This window comes from Mesitornis unicolor, unplaced genomic scaffold (genome assembly GCF_000695765.1).
Source record: "Mesitornis unicolor isolate BGI_N332 unplaced genomic scaffold, ASM69576v1 scaffold4960, whole genome shotgun sequence".
In the NCBI taxonomy this organism is placed as follows: Eukaryota; Metazoa; Chordata; class Aves; order Mesitornithiformes; family Mesitornithidae; genus Mesitornis; species Mesitornis unicolor.
Genome location: NW_010160139.1, coordinates 1 through 7,869, shown reverse-complemented (window position 1 = coordinate 7,869; position 7,869 = coordinate 1).

The following is a 7,869-nucleotide window of genomic DNA, read 5'->3' as shown; positions in this document are numbered from 1 at the left end:
CTCTATTTAGCGATTTTACTTTTCAGCTCAGCCTCTTTTAAGTGGCTGAACTTGCTGAAAACTGGCAGCATGTTTTTCCCGAGCAGCGCTGCTAGAAGATATGCTCAAGGTCAGTTGTCTCACCATGGGTGCTGTGTCTGTGCCTATGGGGGGGGGAGCAGACCCAAAACCGACCAACGAGGGTTTCCATCCCACATACGGCATACTTGATATAAAAACCGAGGGATCACGAGGGTCTCGACCCTTTTCTACCCCCTTCCATCTTGGAGCCCTTCCATCTCAGACCCTTTCATCCGTCTCGGTCCTGCAGAGGTTGAGGCCTGAGCTGCTGGTTCATCTGCCACTGATACTGATTTGTGTGTCCTGCATCAGCTCCCACTGCTGCTGAGTTTGGTCTGGGACTTTTCCAGTGCCCGGCTCCACAGAGCCTCTGGTGATGTCATTGTCATTGGAGGGAGGGTGGGTGAAGGATTTTATATTGGTTTTGTGTGTATTTGTACATGTTTGTATATATTCCATTATTTTCCTATTTACAATATTATCCTGTAGTATTAATATTATTGTTTCATTGAATCTGTTAGTTTTATTTTCCAACCCGTAAAGTCTCTCTCCCTTATTCTCTTTTCCCTTCCCTTCTGGGGAGGGGAGACGGGTTAATAGAGAGCGTCTGTCCAGGATTTGGTAGCCGGCCTAGCCCTAAACCACGACAGTTTGGAATAAGAACCTAGGCTTGTAGCTGAGGGAAAAACACTAAGTCATTACGTCCTAAAGAATGGAAGGAGTTGATCCCAAAAATGGGGCGAGAAGTGAGGCTTAACTGTTTCCTCAGTTCAGCAGAGACTTTAGTGGGTTACCTGCCTATGTCTTATAGTAGGTAGGGATCTGTTGGAGGAAAATGACAGTAATATTGAAGAACTGTTGACAGATGTCTCTCAACTACTTGAATTCTCCTGTAAACTTGCTGTGCCATGGTTTACAGTATAGCAGGCCCAAATGCTGGTAACTCCACACATAAAATACCATTCCGGGATTTCACAAAATTATGGAAGGTAAATTTAGGTCAATATATAACAGGCATGCCAGCTTGCTATGTGAAAATCTCTATAAATGACTTTCACATACCTAAAATATCAGTGATTTATAAGTAGATAAGAAGATTAAAAACATGTTTTCATTCCATTTGACCTTCAGACTACTGTATTTATTTATTTATTTATTTTTGCCATAGCAAATTAACCCAGGCTGTTCATTTTATGGATATTTTCCACTACCCCACTAAGGGTGCTCATGTAGCCCATGTGCTGCTTTGGGTCTCATCTGAAGTAACTTTTAAAGACACAAGGATTTTTTTATGGAGTGCAGTGGGCTTTGAAAGCAGTGTCCTTCTGGTCCAGTGGTTAGGTTTGATGTATTCCTGAAGGCTGGGAATGGGAAAATGCCAAATGCACCTTTGACATGGAACTCAGAGTAGGAGGAAACCTTCATTGCAGGCTTGTGTGCCGTTCTTCCTATTACTGTTCATAATGAGGGATACCATCTCGACACTGAAAGCTGCTTGAAGATGCCAGTGTAGTGAAATGATATGAAAATAGGTGGAACTTGTATAGAGCCATAGAAACACATCTATTTCTTTGAATATTATGCTTCTGTAGTTTATGGAACAGTACAACTTATTTGTCTAAAGGAATACAGGATTCCAAAGTGGCTCCAAGTATCGCCTGTCTGGAAAGGGATAGATTGACACAGTAGCCTCTAGGGACAAAAATGTTGTTGGGGTAGAGCTGCTAAATTACAGTCATTTCAAACCCTGGTTATACCCACAGCCCACAGAATAGATATACGGAACAGTCCCACAGAGTTCCTAGGCAACCAAATAGCTTCAACAACTGTCAATCCAGATTTCCTAAATTATTATTTCCTTATATATAACTTGTCTTTCCATTAACTGAATGAGAAAATATGCAAAGGGACCAAAGTGGTCATTGTATGTGTTCAGGACAAATTGCTATCTCATAAAGTACTTCTTTTTTTGGCATTTCAGCTATCTTCTAAATGAAAACTTTCATTCTTGTGGAAACGTAATGATTAAATCTTAAAGCCAGCCTGGCAAAGAGACCTGTGGCTGAACTTCTACTCTATTTTTACAGTGGCTGCCATAGGCCAGTTATGTGAAGTAGAATAGCTTTAGATTTGTTTTAACTAACCTTACCCATAAAGGCTCCCAAGTTAGTGATAGCTCCCAAAAGATCATCAGAGGTAAGGCTTTTCTAGCTGTGATCTCTCTCTCTGGGTTATACACCACATGCTGAAAAAGCACAAAAGGGACTGTATCTGGTACATGAGAATTTTCAATATTTAAATGGCTGTGGGAAGTTTTTCTGCTCAGTGAATTATTACATGTCTCTGGTATCATAAAAGCCTAAAATAATGATTTACTGGAATGTAGTTTTAAAGCCAAGATATTGGCCAAGATTCTTGGGAAGCACACACAAGCCAGGCAGATCAAAGCAGAGTTACTTTAGGATTTAGTATTATTTTCCTTTACTTTGCTGCCTTTCTATAGTAGAGCCTTAAGGTTAGATGGAAAGTTAATGTGATCAAAGGAAGGAGGAGGTACTGAGATATCTCTCAAATATTGTCGATGTGTACGTAGAAAATAACTAGGGACCGTGGTTAAGGATTAAATAATATATGCTCTTGAACAGCATTAGCAATGTCATAGAGCGACCTGCACAGGTTTGGAGTGCCCACATCGTGCCTGGTAGATCCTGAGAGACTGAGGAGGCGAGTGTGACAGCTGATGTGAAGTGAAGCTTTGCCATGTGTCTGTTTAGTGCTGGACTTCACAAAAAAAAAAAAAAAAGATACAGTATTGCACCAGAAATACTAGCATGAGAAACTGTGTAATTTTCAGCTGAATTAGAGTATTTGACTTCACAGCTGAGGTCAGTGTGCTGTGAGAAGTGGCTGTACCTTGTTCAGGAAAGGAAGGATGTGAATCTGCAGACAAGAGGGAAGAGCAGCTCATACACTTAGGGTAACCTCCTTCCCAGACACCAGACCTGCCCTGGCATGGCGACTGTGCTCTGCTCCTTTTGTTTGTTAGTTAGCCTTCTGGGGGGCTGCCTGGGGGTATCTGCTCCCTTGAGTGGTGTAGATGTGCTGACAAATGGCCAAACACAAGGATGTCACACTCAGAGATGAGTGACTTGGAAACGCTATTAACATCAGTAGATGGTGTAAAACTTACCATAGAATCACAGAAGTTGGAGTTGGAAGGGACCTCGAAAGATCATCCAGTCCAACCCCTGCCAGAGCAGGATCACCCAGACCAGGTCACACAGGAACACGTCCAGGCGGGTTTTGAATGTCTGCAGAGAAGGAGACTCCACAACCTCTCTGGGCAGCCTGTTCAGTGCTCTGGCACCCTCACAGTAAAGAAGGTTTTCCTCATGTCCACATGGCACCTCCTATGCTCCAGCTTGCTCCCATTGCCACTTGTCCTGTCATTGGACATCACTGAGAAGAGCCTGGCTCCTTCCTCCTGACACTCGCCCTTTACAAATTTATAAACATTAATGAGGTCTCCCCTCAGTCTCCTCTGCTCCAAGCTAAAGAGACCCAGCTCCCTCAGCCGCTCCTCGTAAGGGAGATGCTCCACTCCCTCCATCATCTTTGTGGCTCTGCGCTGGACTCTTTCAAGCAATTCCCTGTCCTTCTTGAACTGAGGGCCCAGAACTGAACACAATATTGCAGATGCGGTCTCACCAGGGCAGAGTAGAGGGGAAGGAGAACCTCTCTGACCTACAACCACAGCCCTTCTGATACACCCCAGGATGCCATTGGCCTTCTTGGCCGCAAGGGCACATTGCTGGCTCATGGTCATCCTGCTGTCCATCAACACCCCCAGGTCCTTTTCTGCATGGCAGCTCTCCAGATATGCAGACAAGGACACAAGGAATAGAAATTGTTATATTTAAAGAAATCTGTATGAACTGCAGCAAATTAAGACTTGTACTTGCAATTAATACACTTTGATTTTAAGCCCAGAAGACACTACTGAAATGGCTGTAGACTGTTCTACAGCTTTACCTGTTGTAAAAAGGCATCTCCAAGAGGGTGTACCTGTGTTTGATTCATTTCTTTAACGCACTGGACAGACATAGAGGATGCAGTTAGTCAAGAGAGACAGGAGATCAGGGTGAAATGAGTTAAGGTAGCTGACACAAATGGGGCAGGTGGAATCTGTTGCATTGCATAATGTTAGCATGTATCTGCAGTATGTTCATGTCTCCTCAGTAGATGCAATATTGTGTGAATCACAGCATCTCTAAGGAGGTGTCCTGGCCATATTCTTCTTAACGCAGTCTCCCATGTTAGTAGTGGAAAATGAACCACAGAGCATTTGGCAAATTTAACAGTAATTTGTGGAGGCCTCTGACTTGCTGGAGAATATTGAGTTGCAGCATATGTTAGATGTACAGTGCTGCTATCCAGGCAGCTATATCATGATCAGCAGCTACTTGGCCTACTACTTCTCTCAGCATTTCAGAATCCCTTTTTTCTCCTCTGCTGTACCATCTGTGACAGACTGTTGGTAGGATTTAAGGTCCTGACTGCTGGACAGCTTGCAGAACCACCTCCAAGCCACAGTACATTTCACATTCATGGACTGCAGCAGCAGTCTGCTTCGTGATGTGTTTTAAAGACATCTGGAAGGTCATATCATTCTGCAGGGTTCAACCTATACAAACACAGGGTCTTTCTTTCTCACTAGTTTCAGAATAGAAAACTGTTTTTTCCAAACCGGTGACTGTGTATGCATTTCAGATTTATGCTGATGAGTGGCTTAGAATTAGTAGTTTAAACCTGTCCCAAGCTTCCTGCCTGGACCATTCTGGGGCTGCCCCTGAGATCTCAAAAGCAGTGCCCCAGGCCTCCTAAGCATTTTGAGTCACCTGTTTAAATCTCATGCAGATCTCTACCTTGGCATGGGGGCTGCAACTGAAGGGGTTACTAGGGGAACTCAAAGTGGCAGATTACCAGGGGTTAAAGGCTTAACCTTTAATTATATTTAATTGTAAACCACACATTTTATTCCTTATGTCTGTCCTCTCCAGATGTGCTCTGAGTAGTCTCCATTGTCTGATGTGGATGGAGTTGTGTGGAAATCCTGATGGTCTGGCTTACAGTGTTGTTGTTTCTCTGCTAGGCGTCTGGCCCTTCCCCCAGAATTGATGCTGTGATCTGGGAAGGAAATTAGATTATTGAAATAAGGGTCACGCACAGAAGCAATGCACCAGGAGGAAGATTGCAATTTGAAACTAAGTCCGGAATGAAATATATCACTGGATCCTGGCAGTGCTGGAAAAAATAAAATTTATCTTCTTTGCTTTATGTCTGCCTTTCATATTCCTTAGACATTTCACAGCAGTTTAAAATTCAGGCATTTGCAACCAGACTTCCTTTAGCTTGGTGCATAAATTGCACCTGCAGCTAATTGAGAGATCACATCCTTGCATCTGACAGCCAAAGTGTAAGAAATCAGGCATGCAGGCACCCAAGTGGTACAGCAAAATAAGCAGTCAGCTGAATACGATGACCTTAATGTTCACTGACTGAACCAAATCAGCCTCCTCCTCATCATTCCTGATTTGTGTGCACTTGAGCAAGAATTCATCGTTTCCAGGTGACAGTCTACTTCAGGTTGATTTTTAAAAGCATCTATCTTGTAAGTGTGCGGCACGAGGCCAAAAGCTGGATGACTTTAATAATTCAAGAATAATAATATTCCCTTAGTGATGCCTCTCTGGAGCAATGTATGGTTACTGGGTGCGAGGCTATTGAGGTCTTAATTGGCAAGAGATTCATCCCAGCTGTTCTGTAGTTACAGGAATGCAATGACAAAAAAGTGTAGTCCCAGACTGAGATTTTGGTGTGCCGTGATGTGATTCCATCTCAAGCAGGTTTTTGTTATTGGTGAGTGCTGAAAGAACGTTGGCTGGCTCCTCTGTGACCAGCTGTTCCAAAATGTGGCAGATTGACTTGACACGTCAAATTACGAGTTGTTCTAGGTGAGTGATGGTGACTGTAAAGAATTTCAGAGCTGAATAGTTTAGTGTTTTCAAAACTGCCTGTTTCGATTTTTTTCTGTGGGATGTTGTAATTTTAGATTGGTTCAAAGACTAGGACAGACTCAAGTTGTTCTTTGAGCTGAGCCTAGGTTCACAGGCTCAGGTTGTTTTTTCAAGAGTAAGAAAAATAGTTTTTGTCACTTGGTTTTAGTAGTTCCGTCTGTCTGTGAAAAAAAAGAGTTGGTGCAAGTAAATGCCTGCTCCTGTTCAGCCTTGCAGCCTCCAGGTTTCCACATGTTGCCAGCAGTGCCCTGTGGACCCGGGAAGCATCCTGCAAGGAGCTGTAGTGACTCCCAGTTGCACAGCTGCATTGTGGGAGTCATCACAAAGGACCACAAGGTGATTTTCCAGCCTGCTGAGCCAAAAGGCCTGAAGAAAGCCTGTAGAAGGTTTCAAACCATATGTGGGATGCACTTTTGGCTTTGTTTTTGTGAAGACAAGACAACACATGTCCTTTATTAGCTTTTTTTTTTCTTCCCCCAGACCTTTTAAGAAGGAAGGAAGCTGGGAACCCAGCTGTGTTTTACTGATTTCTCAAAGAGTTTCCTTTTTCAAATTGTCATTGATAACTGTTGTAATTTTACTGTAACATATAACTCTTACAGAGTTACATATAACAGAGAAAAAGAGTTACAGGGACACTTCTGTTGCCTTTTCTTTCTGGAAGTGGGGAGTGAGCACAGCTGAGTGATGTGCAGATGTGTTCCTCTGACATCCCACTTTCCTGGGACACTGTCACATGCCAAATGCTGTGATCATCATTTGCTAAGGTGATGTAGGGAATTGATATTGAGACCAATGATCAGTGCTAGGAGAGAGGCTGCTATAAAAGAGAGCAAGAACCGAAGCTAGCACTAGCACTCTGGTGGAGCATCCACTTCTTGCACCTTAGGAACAGCCTTGTCAAAGACTCTCACTTTGCTCCTGGAGGGAGCCAAAGGTGTCTGGGCAACCTACCCACCAGAAGATGGGTGATGTGAAATGTCCTCCTTATGCTGGCTCCCAGTATGAGTGATCTAGCTGGACTTGCCTTTGCACATCAGAGTTGGGGTTCTTAATCACAGAATCATAGGATGGTTTGGGTTGGAAGGGACCTTAAAGCTCATCCAGTCCGACCCCCCTGCCATGGGCAGGGACACCTCCCACCAGACCAGGTTGCCCAAAGCCCGGTCCAACCTGCCCTTGAACCCTGCCAGGGAGGGGGTATCCACAACTTCCCTGGGCAACCTGTGCCAGTGTCTCACCACCCTCACAGTAAAGAATTTCTTCCTAATATCCAGTCTAAATTTGCCCTGTTCCAGTTTAAAGCCATTCCCCCTCATCCTATCGCTACCTGCCCTTGTAAACCATCCCTCCCTGGCTTTCCTGTAGGACCCCTTCAGGTACTGGAAAACTGCAATAAGGTCTCCTCACAGCCTTCTCTTCTCCAGGCTGAACAGCCCCAACTCACAGAATCACAGAGTATTAGGAGTTGGAAGGGATCTCGAAAGATCATCCAGTCCAACCCCTGCCAGAGCAGGATCACCAGACCAGGAGGTTTTGAATGTCTGCAGAGAAGGAGACTCCACAGCCTCTCTGGGCAGCCTGTTCAGTGCTCTGGCACCCTCACAGTAAAGAAGGTCTTCCTCATGTCCACATGGCACCTCCTATGCTCCAGCTTGCTCCCATTGCCCCTTGTCCTGTCATCGTACATCACTGAGAAGAGCCTGGCTCCTGACACTCGCCCTTTACAAAT